This window comes from Artibeus jamaicensis, unplaced genomic scaffold (genome assembly GCF_021234435.1).
Source record: "Artibeus jamaicensis isolate MK-2021 breed Jamaican fruit bat unplaced genomic scaffold, CSHL_Jam_final scaffold_833, whole genome shotgun sequence".
Taxonomy (NCBI): Eukaryota; Metazoa; Chordata; class Mammalia; order Chiroptera; family Phyllostomidae; genus Artibeus; species Artibeus jamaicensis.
Genome location: NW_026522056.1, coordinates 24,849,329 through 24,869,888, shown reverse-complemented (window position 1 = coordinate 24,869,888; position 20,560 = coordinate 24,849,329). Strand labels below are relative to the sequence as shown.

Sequence of the window (20,560 nt, the reverse complement as noted above, 5' to 3'; positions counted from 1 at the left end):
TCCTCTTCTTCTGGTAGACCTATTTGTATGTTGCTCTTTCTGATGGAGGCAGTTGGCTCTTGTAGTGTTCTTTGGATTGTTTTTAACTCTCAAGTCTCTGTCTCCCATCTGTGTCAGTTCTAGACTTCTGTCTTTGCTATCACTACTTCTTTTCTTCATCCTATCAGCTGCATTTCCTAAGCTCACTAGTTCATTCTTCCTCTCTTTTACTGAGTTCTGTATCACCAGGATTTCTATTTGGTTCTTTTTTTTAAGTTGCAGTCTCTTTGGTAAAGTACTCCTTTTGTTTGTTGATTTTATTTATGAGTTCATTAAACTGCAGCATTTTCTTGCATCTTGTTGAGTTTCTTCAGAGCTGCAGTCTTGAATTTGCCATCATTTTTTAAATCTCATATTCCTATGTCTTCAAGTTTATTTTCCATTTTCTTTCTGATTTACCTTGTTACCTTGCTTATTTGTGCCACTTAATAAATGCTTTTTCTGCCTGGGCCTTTATGGAAATAAAGCCTGTATTATTATTATTATTATTATTATTATTATTATTATTATTATTATTAAATTATTATTTTAAGCGCTTCTTTAGTAGGTTGATAAGAAGTCTTTCTTTTGATTTCCAGTAGGTGGCGCAGAAGCGCAAGGTTTTTGTTTCTCCCGCACTGCTCTGTTTCCTCCGACCTCTGCAGGGTGGTCGAAAATGCCCTGTATGCCCTGGGCAGGTGGGCATCTTCCTCTGCGAGCTGGTGACCTTGAACTCAGAGCACCACCGCTCCGTGGGAGAATGTGGTGTGAGACAGGGTTACAAACCCTTGAAATCCCTACACTGCCCTCTGGCCCGGCTGCTGCCGACACTAAGGCTTCCCAGGTGCTCCCTTAGCTGGGGCTTTAACCCATGGGTGGGGGCAGGGCGAGCTGGGGGAGGCGGCTGGTGCCTTTGTGGCTGCCTTCCAACAGTGGTGACTGCCAGGCTTCAGCTGTCTCAGCTCTGCGTCCCCACCGCAGTCCGTGGATTAGCCACACGCAGCGCCTCCTGTCCCTGAGGGGAATGAGTCCCTTTCTCCAGGGCTCTGGGCTGCAGACACTGAACTCTGCAGCCCCCATCCATGCTCACTGCCACAGCTTCTTCTGGGCCTGCTGCTGGCTCTCGGATGGGAGGGGACGTGGCCAGGCCCTGCAGCTTTGTTATTTTTTTGCCTGGCCGAAGCGGCTGCCTGAAAGCCTTGGCTAAACTCTGCACCCCATCTCTGCCCCATCACTGGGGTCAGCCTGAGCTTGTAGGGACTCTCGGGCAGCCCCATTGTCCTGGGTCTTCTGGGCTGCGGGTGGTGACCTGATTCCTGCCCTCTCCTAAGACCTGGGGTCAACTCTGGGGGACTGCATCCCTGGTACCCACTTCACTCCTCTCCCTCCCCTGCTCCCCTGCTCCCTCCAACTTCCGCAACTTCAGATGTTTCAATGCACAGGTATCTCAGATGTGTGTGTGTGGTTAGCGGGGGACCCTTTATTGAATTATATCCGTTGGCAAATTGTTGTAACTTCCAAGGGAGAGACCAGGGGAACCTCTCACGCGCCAGGCCACTGACATCCTTTCCAAGGCCTCTTCAAAGGCAGCTTTTTTCTGTTACCTTTGAGATAAGGTGGAGAGCCAGCTGGACACCTGGGTGGAAGCCGCACAGTGTCATGCCCAGGTGAATTCACTCTGCCAGGGTAGGGAATTCTGATGTAGGATGCCCCATCCTGTCTCTTGCTGCTTTGCTCCCACTCCACGCGGCTCCTGAATTGAAGCTCAAAAAATTCTTACCCAAGAGCCATCGGCGGAGAGATTGTTATGTTACTAAAGCCAACACTTTACAATACATGAAGACAAAGTTCCCTACTGGGATCTCCAGGAGGAACTTCAGTTGAAATCAGTGTCTTTCAGGCATCCATCTTCCCCTGGGAACGAGGGAGCGAGTGGGATTGGTGTGCTGTTCTTAGAGAGGCGCACTGAAATCCTACTTTCAAACCACCTCAGAGAGAAACTCATAGAAGTAATTCCCTAAAACAATAGTCTTTTCTTTCTTCTGTAATTGGATATCCTTGAACGGAGTCCAAAGCACACTCTTCTCACCCCCCACTCTCTCCCAGAATTCTAGCCTAACCTGAACTGTTATATAGTGAGATTGTAGTATGTGCTTCTTCTTACACAAATATGCATTCTCTAAAAGAATTCCAAATAAGCTCTAATATCAGTTCACTGGACTCCAGTAGATACTTAATCCAGGACGATTGCATAAATGTTTAAACGTAGCCATGGTTTGACTTGGATTTTGTTTGGATCCGTATTTACAAATGGGACTAGACAGAGCCAAACTATACTGTGAATCTGCAAAAACCTTTATTGGAAGATTCTCAAACTAGGTCCTGGCTTCTTTTATTTATGTGTATATATATGGATAATCTAGTGCATTGTAATGATAAATCTTTGACTTTGAGCTAAAATGCCCCTACATGTTTAAACATACCTCGGATGTATTAAAAAGGAAAGCAAAGTTTCCATTTGCTGATCACCTTATTTGGTATATATTAACGATAACTCCTTTGTTGCTGATTTTGCTTATGAACCCTACAGACCCAAAATATAGATTTACTTCTTCATCTCATTTATGTAGTGTCTGATTAACTATCATTTTGGGAAATAGATAGTTAGCGACGATACAGTATTTTCTAGACCAGATTGAGAAATGGAGACATCAAGTTGGTAGGTGTGGTAAGGATATACACTAAAGGCATCTTTAATGTTCAGCTCAGGAACCTGTGATTCATTACCTGATGGAAACGCGTCTAGGCTATTGATTTCCATAAGACGAAGATTTTGGGTTTCTCTAATCATGTCCATTCATTTCCTCCAGACACATTAATAATTTTTCACAATTGCTAATGGCAATCGTAAGCATTTAATTTTGCTTCGGCTCTCACGCCATTGCTTCTTGGCAGCGTACTTGTGCAGCAGGAGATAAAAAATAATCCTAAGGCAATTTACCATCTCCATTTGTTCTGGGACTTTGTTTACAAAAGCATCGTTCTAAGCACTTCAAAGTACAAGAACTTTTTACCTACTATTTTTTTAAATTAGAAATTTGTGTTAGACTTTAAAATAATTGTGTTACCTAAGGGACTAAAGACTTATTTTTAAAATGAATCACGTGAAGAAGATGAACTACTTTATTTCCCTTTTTCTTGTACATCTGAACACTGTAAATCTGAACAGTGTGCTTCATTTGAAGAAAACTGAGTTGTTTTTAAAACCAAATGTAAATTTTTGTAGTGTCATGCAATAGATTTTAGTGTTTACTGTCCCCTTCCATTCAGTTTAGAACAGTTGTTGAATCCGATCTGTATTCATTCTGAGAGCGTATTAAAATATTGCTCTCTGCAATTATTTTAAATTAGGTCCACCCTTAGGTCTTTCCATTGGCATTTAGTTCCTGAAGGGTTGATTAATTATTCCAGAGTTTCCACTGTGTCATGGACCTCTGGACAGATTTCTGTAGAGAGAGGGGAATCTAAAAGTCCTTCATGCTTCCAGTAAAATTGATTGCAAAATAATCTTCAACCCCGAACATAAGCTCTTACTCAAATGAAAGCATCCTTCGTACTAGAGTCCCCTTCTGACCTACACAGGAGTAAGTCATGCTTCATTTTTGTTTGTTAAGGCGTAATTGACATAACATTTTATTAGTTTCAGGTGTGTAAAATAATGAGTGGCTATTTGTTTATATTGTGAAGTGATCACCAAAAGCCAATTTAATATTCTCACCATATTTAGTTACATGTTTTTTTCTTGTTACAAAAACTTTTAAGATTTACTCTTTTAGCAACTTTCAAATGTGGCCCACAGGTGGCAACCACAAGGCTGGCGTGCCATCCGCCTTGTTTTATCTGGTCCGGCACCTTGTTTCTTGCCCCTAGTTAAGGAGTAGTTACATTTACACAGTCCTAAAATTGCATTCAACCCTTTGAAGGCACCTGGGAGGCTGATGTGGCCCCGGGGTGACAGTGGTTTGACACCCCTGTCAACTATTATCAGCTGTAGCCACCGTGCTGTACATGACATCTCCATGACTTATTTATTTTATACATAAGAGTTTGTGACTTTTGACCTTCATGCTGGAGAAAAATTGTGTAATTGGTAAGACTGAGGCTATTTAAAATTTCCAAAGCAGCTAATAAAAGGAAAATCTGAGGATTTAAGGAGGGCAAATTTGTTTGACTATTTTTCTGTTCCTTTTCATTCCTGTGCTTATTTCCTGGGTAATTATCTCAAAATATCACTAGTTAATAAATACCTCAAAAAGCTAGAGTGGCAAGAATTCGTTTGTCTATGTCTGGAAAGACATGGCAGCAAGGAAAATCAATTTGGTGGGAGGAATGATATCTACTCATTTAGACATCGACATGAATTAAATGAGCCCCTTTTGTGGTTTTGGAGCCAATAAACATATTGAGAAGCCCCATAATATATTGGACAAGTGAGACCAACCTAGACTCCGTGGTAGGAGTCAGATTTGGGTAAGAGGATGTGGAAGAGAGTGCCGGCAACACAAAGCAGAAAAGCAGGGGCTGTCAGGATTTGCACAGGACGAAGAAGGAAGAAAAGATGCTGAAGATCTAAGCACCATTGAGAGAGGATGGCGCAGGATGGACATGTTGAGAGGTTGTCAGGGAGAAAGAAGCAGGAGAAGGCAAAGTACCAGTTGTTGTTGTTAGTTTTTCTCTCACTTGCTCTTGAAAGAATTTTGTTGCCCTGGCTGGTGTAGCTCAGTGGATTGCGTGTGGGCCTGGGAACCAAAGGGTCACGGGTTCGGTTGCCAGTCAGGGCACATGCCTGCATTGCAGGACAGGTCCCCAGCAGGGGGCGTTCAAGAGACAACTGTGCATCGATGTTTCCTTTCTCCCTCCCTTCCCCTGTCTCTAAAAAATAAATAAATAAAATATTTTCTGAAAAGAAAAATAATTTTGTTCATTCTTCTTAGAGAATGTTATTGGAGAAAAGCTGGAGACCTTTTTCATTCTTCCCCTCTAAAATCGTACATGTATACTTAGAGTCGAATGACTTTGCACTTGAATGCTATGCCGCACTTCGTATCCTCACCACAGAGCAGGCAGGTAGTGTGATGTGAAAGCATTTTGTGAGTGAGGGGCCTGGCTAAGGCCTTCCAGTCGTAAAGTGGCCAACCAGCGAGTGGGTCCCATGATTTCGCGTCCTTGCCTGACGACACCACCTGCCTTGGTTAATTAAAGACATCCGCATCCTACACACTGTAGCAGAGTCACTCCGCTGTGATGGCTTCACAGTGACTAGAGGGTTTAAGTCAAAGAGTCGTTAAGTGATCTAGATACAGGCTTTGTAACTAAAATGTTCCAGAGGTTTCTGTGAGTGTTTATGTAATATTTTCAAAAAAGTAATGGCCTTTCACTTGGGATTATCTCAGAATGAGCCTGCCTAGTGAGAGGAAAATCGAATACACTCGTAACTTTCCTTCCCCTCAGTCACCTCTGTCTCACCTTCCACGAGTGGACTGGGGGGACGTGGCAAAGACGATCAGTAGCCAAGGCTGGGGATGCGGGTTTGGTTTCCTCCCAAGCAGACAGTGCCATAGATCCAAAGGAAAGTCAGTGCTGTATCCAAATGGACCAGGACGCTCTGTTATGCCATATGGTGCCGCCTCACCTGCCCGAGACGACTCCTAATATTTCTTGCATTATGACCACGAAGACACAGCGACCGTGATTTATGTCGTGGTGTTTATACCAAAGCAGGCTTTCTCTATCACAGGAAGTGTTTTACTGGGCCCAGGAGTGGAATCCTTCTCTAACAGTCAGATTAGCTTTGAAACACGGTGGGACCTTTGGAAGATCATGATGTAACATAGTCTTAACCACACGTCCGTACCGTAGCTTTTGGCAGTGGTGATAAGAGAACTCAACCCTCAATCTTGCCGGTCGTCAGAATGATCCCAGTGGGGGCTCAGCTGGCAGCGTCTTGGCATTTTGGGACTACAGGGGCACCGGTACCCCAAGCCTGGAATACGGAGGCCTCCGATGCTGCCATACGAGGGCCTTTCTTTCTGGGGTAATCTGCTGCCTTTCCTGACAGTTGTTCGGTTTAAAAAATAATTGTTTCAGGATCTTAGAAAAGTCACAAACAATTCCATCTTTTTCACGGGATAATTGACATTTTCTGAATTTTGTACAGCATTGGATTATTCACTGGGTTTTTGATATGATCTTCATAACCCATGCGGTTATATTTCAAATCAGAATGCATGTATGTATCTTCCTTTAAAAGCATTGTTATGTTTCTTTGCTGTCATTTCTGTTATTATTTTTCTTTTAAATAGGTCTATATGCCACAAAATTATTAAATTATTCTTCTTTAACTTTTCTTTAAACGATTTATAAAAATGATGCACTCTATTTCATTGGGTAAATCTGATTTAAAAATTTCAAGCCTCGAAACTCTTTTCAGGTTTCGACCCCAGTTCCAGCGAGTGGCTGGTTGGCCCACGGCGGCAAGATACTTAATGAGTTAAATCTTAGTCATGTGCCCCGTACTCTGCCTTGCACACGGTGCACGCCAACAGCTATTTCTATTATCTTAAACATTCTTTGTTTTCATCCTTACCTGAGGATAGGTATGCTGATTTGAGAGAAGGGGGGAGGCGTGGGGAAGAGAGAGAGAGAGAGAGAGAGAGAGAGAGGAAAACATCAATGTGAGAGAGAAACATCGGTTGCCTCCTGAACATGCCACAGCTGGGAATTGAACCTGCAGCCTTTTTGCGAATAGGACGCGACACTTCCATCAGCTGAGCCACTTGGGCAGGGCTGAAAATTATTTTTCCTTCAAGTAGGCAGCTCTGTCTCTAGAGTTTATTATAGTCAGAGAAATATAAAATTTCTAACCCTCCAGGAGGTTACAATCAGGTAAAACATTTAGTCCAAACTCCTCGAATTAGAAGCGATGCATTTGAGTTCCAGGAAGAGGGTGAATGGAATTGTTCATGGTCTGAGGAAGGACTCTCGGTCTTGTTAGGTCCGTGCAGTAAGTAAGGGGCAGCGGACTAATCTGTGGCCCTATTGGTACCCGCTGTTGGGTTTTGTTTTTAATAAAACATTTTGATGATTATAAGAATCATCTCTTTGCTTATAGACATTCCAGAATTACCTCATTAATATAGTGTCATTAATAAGGATTAAGCTTTTTAAATTAAAAAAATAAAACCTAAGATTGCTTTATTTTTTTTCTAATACCAACCCAAAACAAATGTATTATAAGATGATATTTTACAGGAGTATACATATTTATATTTTACTTAAAGGTGCTACTTAATACTGCATTAAATTAATATTCCATTATTAGAAATATTATTGTGACTATTTTGATGTCATCAGAATATGAGTGACTGTTTAAATTTTCAATACTTTAAAAATTATACCGATGTATCTAAATATAAAATGAGCTCATTTTGTAAAAAATGTACCAGAGATTAATATGAACTACTCCATTTTTTAGTATTTTCTGTTGGTCAACCTTTAAGTTTATTTTATTAGAGAAAAGTGGCCTCTATATACTACAATGCAATATACATTTTAAATTTTTGTTACTTTCCATCATGGTATAGTTTTATTTTGAATTAACGTTAGACATCCATTCTCAAAAAATTTTATATTGTTAAATCTACCTAAACTTTTTTTGAAATCCATAAAGCTAAAAAAATAAAACATTGAGAAGTAAACTACTAAAATTATGAATCTAATAAAGTTATCTTACCACTATTTTATAGCAATTAAATTAACTTTGGTGGCAAATTATAATTATTCATAGTGGTTTCAATGAATTAGTAAAACACAGCATTTTTAAGATTTCTGTTGTAGATTTTGATTATTAAAATGTTTATCTCTGTAGCCCTGGCTGGTGTGGCTCAGTGGATTGAGAGCTGGCCTGTGGACCGAAAGATTGCTGGTTTGATTCCCAGTCAGGGCACATGCCTGACCAGGTCCTCAGTTGGGGGCAAGCGAAAGGCAACTGATCGCTGCTACTCTCACACGTCATGTTTTTCTCCCTCCTTCCTCCTCTCTCTAAAAATAAATAAATAAAATCTTTAAAACAATGCTTAACTCTGTACCTTGCAATCCTGTGGAAAAGTAGGAGAAACAAATAGATATTTATTTCTATTTTATATAGGGGTGGATATCATATACTGTAATTACAAGATCAAACATGAAAGCAATGAAAAACATTGTTGATTATGTAAACATGCAGTAGAAGATATTAAACCTTTGATTGGGTATATATTTTTTAAGTTCAAAGCAAGATAACATGTCTCCAGTGAAAGCAATCAAAGAGAGAAAGTAGCCTTTATTTAAAATAAAATAACTGCCCAGAATTTTCTTGCTGTCTTTGTTCTCCTTGGCTGGACACTTGCTTGCGTGACTTGACATGAACATAAACTATAGACCGCACCACCTCGGCCCCCAGCCCCTCGGCCCCCCTCCCCCCCTGGGGAGGGGCACCCTCAGCAGACTTCTCTTCCACTGCTTACGTGCAGCCTTGTACCCTGCTTTTTGATATTGTTTGTAAGCACTATATAATGCAAATGTCTGAATTCATAAACCCAGAATTCTCATCAAATGCTAATTGCCGTTTGCCAACGTTCATGTGGTGTTGAAGTATAGAACCTAAAAATTCATATTGTACAAACCTAAACAAGCAGGACCCTTAACAAGATAAAGCACAGACACGTTTTTTCATCCTGAGCAAATTCTTATAGGAAAAGGTCTGTTTCAAACGCGTTTGACAGGTCTGATTACCGTGCTCTCCCAGTGGACCTGCCGCCTGCCGTTCATTCCTGCTTTCCATGTCCATTGGCTGTGAGTCATGCTGTGTTTGTTTTTATGTTTATTTTTGTGTTTTAGCAGTGTATCACAGGACAGACGATCAATAAATATGGTAGGAATTAGGGGGAGAAAAAAAGTAGGGAGAAGGAAAAAGAGTGGGTGGGTAAAGGAAAAAACAAAGAAATGAAGGAGAGCAATGCTAACTAACTTCACGATGAGTGGTACGTGTCCTGAGTGGAACACTATTATATTGCATACGGCACTTTTAACAAGAGAGTCCCTACTCTCTGAGATTCGAATAGCCCTGCTAAGACCAAAATTATGACCTTTTGAATTTAGCAGAAAGAACCAACTAAATGAAAAAAAATACGTATAACATCTCCTAGGAAGAGCTAGAAACTATTCAGTGTGAAAGATTTGTAAGAATTTAAAGAAGTCCATAAGGGCCGATACGCTAATGTAGTAGTGTTTCAAAACGTGAGGAAAGATGGTAAGTTATGGTCTTGGAGAAGAATAGGAAATTAAAGGGAGAGAATGTTGGGAAACTGTGCTGGACAAAAAGGTCACATGGAACAGTGGTCTGTGCCTTTCTCAGGTGCCAGCTGATGGCCCTGATATGTGTGGCTTGCTCTGTCAAAGAGCTACTCAGCCACCCCTGCCCATCACAGTGGTGGTGTTGGGGCCCCCTGTGTCCCCCTCTACTGGACAGAGGCTGTGGGTTCACCTCTACTGAGGCCCCAAGACCACACCTTCCTCAGAGCAGAAAGCCAATTCTCCTTGCAGATTTATAAAGGGTCGTTTAGTTATTCATCCTGAACAACCAGTCCTGAATGGGATTGGCCCAGCAACTTTGGCGTCATTAGCAAGAGAGGATTTCAGAGGATATTTAAGGTATTACTATTGACCAGCCCACCAAAAATACCAAGAAACAATCCCTTAGTTGAAAGCAGTACCAGTGGTCACAATGTAATTATGTGGAATTAAAATATAGCTGAAAACAACAGGAGGTATGTTAATTTTTTTTACTAAAACCATATGGGAAAATATTGGTTAAGACATGGAGACATTTTTCCCCTCTACTGCATCAACCACAGCTATTTCCAGCAAGCCTAGCCTCTGAAAATGACTACAAAGAAAATAGAATATGGAAGATTTCCCTCCCCCCCATAATGGGATATTGTAGAGAATGAACATTAAGAATTACAATCCCGATCCATTCCACGACCCCAATGGTGCAAGATGGAACCGCCTAATGTATCCACTTTCAAGCCGTCTATTTTAAGCACCCAAGTCTGATGATAAAGAAGTTAATGTGGCTTTCAGTGGTGCCTGACTTACCCTTGGGGAGCAGCCCATGCTGGGAGAAGCTGGCTCATTACGGATTATTTTGTTGCATCAGTGGTACTAGGAGAGGACAAGGCTTTATCAGACAAATATTATGGATCAATCTTCAGAGGCCAGCACTACACACAGCCAAAATTCCTCACTGGCAGAACAGAACTGAAAGCCCTTACTGAATTCTGTTACCTTGGCAGCATACCCTCAAATTATGCACTAATAGCAAGAGAGCTAAGAAACCATACCAAGAAACCAGCATGTCTCTTGGCAAGCTGGAGCCGGGGTCTGGTGCAGAGCTTTCCAACATTCTCAAGGAGAGAAGGGACTTCAGAGTGGGCCAAAATCCCCGAACAGACTCCGCAGGCTTTGGGGTGTGAATCCTAGAATGGCTACTTGAACACAAGGGTTATTTTTCTTGTTTCTTCTCTCTCTTTCTCTCTCTCTCAAATATAATTAGATGCTCAGCAGTTTAACAATAAAAAAAACATACCAAAAGGATGATGACTGCGTTTGGCACCACGGTCACAGTTTGGGGAACAGAGTTCTACTTTATGAGTCCATTCCTATAGCATATCAACCTCTGTAATTTAAGATGTGGCAGGATTTGAAGGCAATTATCATAACATAAGGGTGACCAGATGTCCTGAATTGCTTAGACAGGAGCCTGTGTTTTATTTTTTTTAGTCTTTGGAAGATAACTGCATTAGAATCTTTCTCAGATTGAGTCACTTGGATCATGTAAACCCACCTAAACTTCAGAAATTCAGAGATTTAAATGCAATAGGCACATCAAGCATCTGAGATGAAGACGTTCTCGTTGTCATGAAGTTTCATTTATTTGTAGTATTCATTCTCTTAAAGCCGCTTCCCTTCAGGGCTTCATTTCCCAAGTAGCTTCCTATAACTTCAGCACATACTTTGCAAAAGGACCACTTTGTGGTCCTTTTCTCTGTTCCCTTTATTCTGACTCAGATCCCATACATTGTTTCTTATCTTGCATCTCCATTTTCTTTCCCTGAAACATATATCTTCCTGTGTCTGCTCTCTTTTTTTTTTTTAATGAAAGAAAAGAAAATGGAAATGGGGCCTGGATTTCAGCCTTGGCTCCTGAAAGACCTAGAAGTTTCACAGCGATGGGGTCTGAGATGCAGGCGGGGAGGGGTCCAGGAGAGCACAGGGCTCTGGGGCACCCGTTCCAACTTGCCGGGCAGCCATGGCCACATCGCTCATTTAAAAACACCCACAGTGAAATACCTCCACAGTGAGGGGACCCACAGTGGTACCAGGTAGAGCACACGCAGGTAGGACGTCTGACCAAAGGAGAGCAATCGTACTGAAGCACGGGACTGTATGTGTGTCGAAGACAGTACTATGTGTGTTTCATCCCGTGGCTGCTTTCCTTCGACCGCCTCAAGTGCAAAATGAATCTTCAAATCAGAAGCTACTCATTCCCTCCCATTTAATAATGGCTTCTACTCTCAAGATTTAATACCCTCTCCCTCTCAACTGAGCAAATCAGATAGTGGTAGTAGAGTTTTTCCATTGAGTAAGACAATTTTTCTAAAATCCTAAAATCCTTATCTTAAAATCCTTATTCTAAAATCCTTATCCTCTATTTGGCCTATATAACAGAAGACTATTTTTTAGCTTTATTGTAAAGAATTTAATATATTTGCTCTTCTTTTAAAAAGTATTATTTTTCTCTAAAACCAACTTTTATTTTTAAAAAATCTTAGCATAACGAAGAAATATATAAAGAGACATTTTAGGTTACACTCTGTCAGCAGATTCTGATTACTTGACCAAAAAAAATACAAAGTGCCTGTTAAATAAATAGCGTGTTTCCAATTTTGTATAAAGCAGGAGATATTTTGGCACGGTATAGCTTTTAAAACTCTCCTTGAGTCTATTACTTGAAATAAGCTTTGAAAGTTCCCTGTGCTATTAACATGCCTGGGAAAGGAAAATAAGTTAAAATGGATAAGCAGATAAAATGCATAATTACAATGAAATGATACTTATGTCCAAATCAACTTTCAGTTCAATTATAATTTTAAATATTTTCAGAAAAATGAGAATGTTGTCTCTTTTAAGGTTAAAATTCTAATAAACATATTTTCAGATGTTTTTATTTGTGATGCTAATTCAAACCATGTCAGTGTGTGTGTGTGTGTGTGTGTGTGTGTGTGTTTGTATTTGGCAACACCCAACCATGAAAAGTAAATTTAGAATTTAGGAAATAGTTCAAAGAAAAGATTTCTCCAATTGTACCTGACCCAATGAGCTGAATAATTCTTGTAAATTGGTTTTTTGGCCTGAGTGATTTAGATAATTATTTAAGTTCTCCATTTCAGGTCAAATATGCAGATGTTACTCAAAATCAAGTGTATGATAAATAATTTATTTTATTTGTTTCTCCAGTAAATTGATCAAATATTAAGTGAAAACTTGACTTGGTAGTACCATCATGCAGTTGTGAACTGTTCAGAAGTGGTGTCTGTATAGTTTGATTAGATCTCTCTCCTAATGTCATTTTCAAATTTGTTTGATGGGTTAAGAAATATTTGTTCAATCAAAGAGAATTCCAGATAAACATTAAAACATGTTTCTAATTATCATGTAACGCAAACTATTATTTATTCAGTTACTATAAACCAGTGATCAGATTACCAATAAACATTACTGGGATGCATGGGAAGGAGTACATTTTTTTAATCCAACTAGGATGTTTTTGTTTTTCTGTAATTGAAATTTACTTTTCATTTTTTAGGAGTATTTTTAATATAGGGCGTACACGGAGAAATAATTTTCATTTGCCTTTTGTAGTTTTTAATTCACGAAAATAAACAAAAAGCAGGAGATGATAATTATAATATTTCTCATGAACATAAAAGAATCTTATGAGCTATTGCAATTTAGACTTTAATGCATTTTAAATTAACATATTCCTGTTTTTGTGACTTTTTAACAGGCCGTAACTTCAAGATTTTGTGGTGGATTTAGAGTTTTGCCGCAGGGGAATAACAGTAAGTGCTTATGCATGTGCAATAATTTTTAAAAACTGCATCTGAATATTTGCAACTTTATTATACTTAAATGTGTGGGAAAGTTAATATTATATTTAAATGTAGCTTACTACTTTATGATTTTGATTAAATTTATTCATTCTAATGATATTTCCCACAAAATGTAATGGATTCACGCTAGGTCATTTTAATAATGAAGAAAAATAGACCCATGGGCAAACCCTTCTGTTTCGTCCAGTGTATTTATATTGGTCTTGCTACGTAAATTTCACTTACGCATTTATAACATTGGTGATCTCTTTTATTCGCTGTTGGCAGAGTCTGTTTTCTGTGGGCAATTGTTTGATGATTGCTTTTCAAACTTTCGATTGTGGGACATCATTTTGCATGAATAACTTCTTTGAGAGCAACTCAAATCCGCCGTTTGTAAATATTCTATTTTAAATAATTTCCATGCACACATGAGTCACCAACACTTGTATAAATCCCGCAAAACATGAGAAGGACATTTTTTTTCAGTCGGCAGTTAAATTATAAGGTGGGATGTGGCACCTACACACTTCTTCTGAAATGTGCTTCCATAATGTTTTAAATCCATGAGCTTCAAATATGAACATAAGTAACTTTTATTTTGCTTGCTACTCTGAGTTATCTCGTGCCTACTCTTACATTCATGTAATTACTTGGGACTCTCTCTTCTAAACTGAATAGAGAACTATCAGCATGCCATGGGCTCTGTGCTCATCCAGGAGCTGAAGCAGTTTAAGACACAGTTTTCCAATGAAACTCCCTTGGTTAAAAGAAGACATAATTCCCTGCCTGAGGTTTCTGTCTCCCTGATATTTCAGTAGAGACAAAAAATGCTATTTGAGTTCTGAGTTCTTGATTTTCTAAGTCGCTCAGATCCTGGCATCCCAGGTACTCGGACTTCTAGTGTGTCGGGTGGCCTGGACCCTGTCCTGGCTTCTGTTCCTCACTGACACCATCCCCTGGGTGGCTTACTGGCCCGACAGCGGAGCTGTTTGGCAGTGCTCCTCAGCAGGGATTTTCAATGGGGCATGGCCTCATCAGGGAGTTACAGTGTATTTTTTTAGCACAATAAAGTAAATATTGTTATTTTATAGACCACATCATGATTATACTTTTAAAATGCCTGCAAGGCTCACTCATAGGTGTGCTGTATCATAAAAGAAATTATTTCTATCTGGGGGTTTTAACTTTATTTATGGATGCAGTTGTGGATAAGGGCTTCAGTGAAGACAAGGTACTGATATTCAGAAAGTGTGGGCTGGAACAAGCTTCGTGTTACACTCGTAACATAGTATGAAATGATTGGTGAAATAACTGCAAGAAGTTCTCTCTCTTCCTGTGGTGAGGGAGAGGAGGAAGCGTGGGTAGAATGCCTGCATACATGAGAAATGCAAGGGTGTTCATTTCCTTCTAACCAAGGGGAGCCCTTCCGTAGCAGCGGCACTTACTTCCTCAGTGATGTTGTAACCTGCTCAGTTCAAACTCTGTTCATTCTGGATGATCCTAAAAGGCATCTTTAATCTGCATGTCATGCTTATCTACTTATTAGGAACAATGAAATAGAAATATGTGTGTATACATAAGCATGCATTTATGCAAATGTATATATTTACATATGCATATACATGTATGCATGAGCACTTATCGACAAAATCATGTTTTCTTTGATATTTTCCCAAATGGGAAGCTTTGAAAATACATTCAGATTTTTGTTTATCTTCAGGTTATTCTAATTTTTCATGTGCCTCTAGATCTCCAGTCTCAATCTGGTCATGTTCAGCCACATATTTCACAACTGTCTCAGATGGCCATGTGTGCAGTCTCAGACACTGGGGATATGGGGAAGAAAGGTTAAGTTCCTGTCTTCTGGTTGCTCACAGGACCCTGGAGAAAATATAATCTCTTCCCTACAATTTCAATTCACTGTGGCAGGGGGCAGTGAGGGAACTCATGATACAAGGCTTGGGAGGTAGAGAGGTGAATACTTGTCATCCTGGAGACCGAAATCAACATTTTCTAGGGAAATGGGTGTGTGTAACTGAAATGACGTTGGTGCTGATAGTGGAGGTGGTGTGTGTGTGTGTGTGTGTGTGTGTGTGTCTGTTCCAAAGTGGGGCCAGGACGAGGGTCAGGAAGAAGAGGCGGTAAGAGGCACTCCAGGCTTTGTAGGAAAGGCTGTGCATGCAGCACTTAGCAAGATCAAGGGAATGGGACACCATTACAGGCTCCAGGAGCAGAGAATCAAATTGTGACTGGGGCATGAAATGAGAGAACAAGAGCATAACATAACTTCTGCAACTGTGCAGAGGAGTTGCAGTTCATCTCATTTCCTCCCAGAAAACACAAGGGAGTCCTAGTGGATTTGACAGAAGTGAGGAGTATTGGAGCCGTGTTTGGGAAATACCAGGAGTGCACCGATTGTGAAGAGGATTAGGGTAGAGGGAGGGGCAGCGGAGATGGGGATAGAAAGGCCAGTTAGAAAACTGTAGTTCCAACGCAGAAATTATAGTAGACCTAGAAGGGAAGTGGCTTTGTGGGTAGAGCCGAAGCCTTGTAGCTCTCTTGCTCCAGACAATGAGGACCCAATTATTTATTGATCTTCCCTGTTTGAAGAAGGGAACCTACAGGTTGATTATTGATTAAAAGCCTTGTGTCAATGGAAGTGGGTTGAGGGAGAAGACAGGCTACTTCTAAAATAAAAAGTTACAAGAGCAAAAGGAAAGTTGGTTCAATTTAGGGCACCGAACCTTTCCTCTTATTCCACAGGAAGTCTCAGGACTGATTGTGGAGCCCAGTTCCGAGTCCAGGCAGAACAAGTCGGCAATAATGTCTCTCGCCGCCACTTGTTCTGTCTTTCATACACTGTCCAAAACAGCAGTGTCTAGCTTAGTGTGATGGTCAAAACTCATTAAAATTAAAAAAGATGACCGATTTAATTTCTCAGTTGCCTTCGCCTCATCTGCAATGTTCAACAGCCAAATCTGATGAGCAGCTACCCTATTGGACAGTACCTGTGTTGCCAAAAGTTGGCTCGGGCAATGCAGTTCAAGGCAGCTTTCATGAAGAAGTGCAATTTGGAACCACTAAAGTAAACACATAACTAAGTGTATTTTAACATTTGTACCTTTCTAAAACTTTCAGAAGTAGAGAGACTTACTTCCATTCTTATTCCATTATCAGTGAGGATGATGAATACCAACTGAATTTTAACAGAATGAGAACATTTGAAATCCTCGTTTGTAATTCAGGAAGTTTTCTTTCCATCAGTGAGGGGCAGAACTAAAAGCCACCCTGGCTCTTACAGACCTGACAAAAAGCCCAAGATAACATATCAGAGCAGCCGCTGTAGAACAAGACAATTTTCTCAAAATAGCTTATTTTCTTAATGGTATTTCGGCATCTTCATTTCCATCTTTAAATTCATTAATAAAACTCATTGATGTCAGTTCTACAAGATGATGGCATTGGGAATAATGGAATCTTATTAGGGTGCAATTTCCAGTGCTCAGTATGTAAAAATAGAGTTCACTTTCCCTGACCCCTTAAAATGTATGAGATAGAGAAATCTGAAATACCAGCCTTTAATAACAGCATTGCCAAATGATAGGGTATCTTATGTCTAAGGGAAATACATGAGTGCTTTGATCTCACAGGGAAAAGTGAAGTTGCTCTCAGTTTTAATTGCACACAACCTGGGTTCATTCCATGTGGTCCCTAGGTTAAAAGGATGATTCTCACCTGGTGTCATGTTCATTATAAACGGCGTATTTGATCTTTCTTTACCATTATTTGCAGATGAGATATCTGGGGGGAAATCAGTTGGAAATAATGTAGTAAAGAAAGCAGTGAATAGCTGAGTGGATTTATAAATCTACACTTGGCCCAGTTTTCACAGAACATTTCCCATAGTATTTACTAGCTGTATGCTATTTACATTTTGTTGTTTATCTAACACTGTGAACTTACATGTGCATAGATGTACATATATATTTATGTATATGCCCATATTTATATAAATATATATTTAAATATCTCACATCATCTTTTAGAACAAATAAGTCCATACTTCCTTCTTTCTCCTATTTGAGGAATATTTTAGTAGTGTTTTTGACTAATTCAACTTTGATATTTCAATGGATATCAATGGCTCTTTGTCAAAAATAGCGTCACAGTTGCTCTCCTTGATTATGTTCCATTCTTCTTCCCATACAAATTCATCTAAGGGGTAGTTTTTATCTTGTTGCTTTTTTATTTTTCTCATGATATGTTAGGGAGTACGTTGAGCCTGGAAATAAAGTTTTGTCTAGTCTGCCTGCAACACCTGATAACCAGTCACTTACATCACATCACTTCATTGTGTTTTAGTGGCTCACTGAGTTTATTTATTTATTTCAATGGAATTTACTGGGGTGACATTAATCTGTGAAGTCCTTGGATGTAAGCTACTCTGTTACTGTTCCATTTCTCTCCCACTCGGCATGGGCTTTGGATCTCCAGCCGCCTGTCCTCAGCCTCCTTCTGCCTGGAACCCAAAGCCCATCAGCCATCATGTTTCCTCTCCTGCACGGCCTCAGTCTCCAGTGATCTCAGTTACACCCAAATACTCCTAACTTTGAATGAAGTTTATTTATTTGGTGCATCTGTATGCATCTTTGTGACCACTCCTGAAATGAAATGAAAATAATAAGAAAGACTTATTTAAGTCTATTCCTCATGTCCTCTCATTTGGCTGGAGGGCAATTGTCATGTAATAAATTTGTGAGATTAGATTATCAAGGGCCCTGTAAATTTTGTTGATTATGAATTCAAAGACTGGGAGCCTTAAACTACAAGCCTTGATCTACTTGTGGACTCCTACAGACTTTAGATGCAATATGGGTAGAATTACAAAATGTCCTGAAGAATTCTGGGACAAGGGATTATCTTCCTTGACTCTCTAAATGGCTCTATGGTCCATAAATATTGACCCTCATTGCCTAAAGATTGGTGATTTCTAATGTATGCAGTCACCTTTGAAGAATATGGATTTTGATTTATGAAACTATAAATATTCTCTGAAAGAACTAATATGCTTATTTCTGTGCTAGATTTTGAAAACATTTTATGTAGTGGAAAACACAACATATTTCATTAATAACACTTTAAACTTGCATGGTTTTGCATTTAAAGGTGAGTTGGGAAACTTCATAGCTAATGGAGTCTCGAGGATATCAACTTTTTATGTTTAAAAAGAGCTCAAGTAACAGGAGAGTTGCTTAAATTCAAACCAAGTAAAAACTTTCTAACGAAAAAAAAAATCTCCTCAAGCTACACATTTTCTAGAAGAAATGCAAGTCTTTGAAATTCCTAATGACTTCCAACAGTACACTTAGCAGGTGTAATGGATTATCTGGCTATCTCGTGCAGATAACTTATTTTATGTGATTTTAATTTCCATTGTCACTTTATGTATTAAATGACCTTCACTCAGTGAAAGGAAGGTGCCCAAGTCATTACAGAAGGACGAAAAAAATGTTTGGAGCAATAGGAGATTTTATCTAGGGAACAAAGTGAAAAGGAGACATGTCTACTATTAGCTACTGAAAAAACTGAGAGATCTTCAAAATATGAAGAGGAATAGTTGCAAAGATAGATTTTGGGGACATGCAATTGTCTGGAAAAATAAACTATACTATAACATGTATGTGCAAAGTTGTGTTGCTTCTACTTGCCAATCCTCTTTATATCATATTAATCTGAATTCATTCTTCAAAATGATAACTTTAGGAGTAGAAATTACCTAAATTCAGTGTCTGGGAGAATTGTACAAATTCAATTTTATACTCATTAATTCAAAGGCTAACTCTAAGATGAAACCATTATCACCTCCCCCCACACCCCACCTTGAATAGACTGGCTGCGTATAAATGACTCATTTAAAACTTTGTTAGGGTTTTATTTTGATTTTGTTTTTGTTTTAAAGGAGCATAATGCAACTTGCTTCTGCTATTTGAATTAGGGAATTTTCTAGTATTAAGTCTTCTAGGGAATTGCACCCTCACAGGCCATGAAAGCAGACAGAACTATGAGCTAGACTGAGGCCAATAGAATGAGAACTTCTCTGATTGGGACTGGAATAGAAACGTGTTAGGTAAGAAGATGGTAAAATGAGAAACCAGGAACACAGCTGGCCTAGAGCTTGCTCACTGCGTTGGAGCCAGGAAATTCTACGTAGGGCAGAGGGGAGGACAGCGGGGCTGTGCTGATGGAGAGGACGAAACCAAGGAGGGGAGGTACCTGCTGCGGGACACAGGGAGGAGCCCGCCTTGGGGCCCTTCACGCCATCCTACCATGAAAAAGTTTGACTTTGCCTCTGACTGTATGCTTGACAGTTTTCTCAATTTTTATGAGTGGTGTCAGCTAACTAAATCTCCAGGCACATGGCTCTGATTTTAAATGACAGCACAAATCATTCATATTCCACATACTTCTTTAGGAAACTTTATCTCTTAATCAATATCATCTGTTTAAAGAGAGAAAAAGAAACAAAGAAAGGAAGGAAGGAAACCACTACCACAACACAAAACAACTACATTGATCCATTCCTTTAGATTAAAAACAAGCAAAATGCAACACAGAGGTCACTAGGCTATTGTAGGTCATCGGGAAGCTGGGACTTATGTCTGCGTCTTGCTCCTGCCCTGCACCGTCCCAGCAGTTTGGAATGTGCCAGGGTATGAAGTGATTGTTCCAAGGGTGTTTGTCAGAAGTCATTTACTCACACCCAGTGAAGTCTTTATTGTGCAGATACTGGTAGGGGCAGAGGCTGGAGTTAGGCACATGTGGCTTTCAATCTTGTCTCTGCTAATTTCTACAGTTGGTGAAGTTAAGTAAACCTAATCAACCTCCCAGCATTTTTTATTGATAATTATGTACTTATTGATAATTATGTACCTTAGGAGGGATTCCAAAAATCACAGTAATGCTGTATGTATCACACACCTAGGAACAGGTCAGTGAACATCAGCTCATCAACAAATCATAGATGCAGATGTTACTGTCCTTGCCAGCGACACTTTGCCAGAGAGGAGCTAGCTATGGACAGAGGCTCACTGCCGACCTGCCAGTCTGCTCTGGTTTTGGTGACGCCCTGCCTCCAGCCTCGTTCCATGATTTTCTCCTCTCTTGGCTTCCTTGAAGCGTTGAACCAAATTTTTAACTTGGTCAAAGAAATGGCTTCAGAGCCTGTGATTTGGGGTACTACCCTCATGCCTGTCTGTTATTATTTATACTACCTAACTTTATTTTAT

General features: G+C 39.8%; 1 long non-coding RNA gene across 1 annotated transcript in view; it reads left to right on the top strand.

Moving 5' to 3' along the window:
* Nucleotides 1-13,189: 13,189 nt before the first annotated feature.
* The window catches only part of LOC128626628 (uncharacterized), a 433,748-nt gene continuing 426,377 nt past the window's right edge, over nucleotides 13,190-20,560 (top strand). The window contains exon 1 of the long non-coding RNA XR_008390615.1: nucleotides 13,190-13,241. This is a non-coding gene — a long non-coding RNA (uncharacterized LOC128626628). The remainder of the gene's footprint in view (nucleotides 13,242-20,560) is intronic.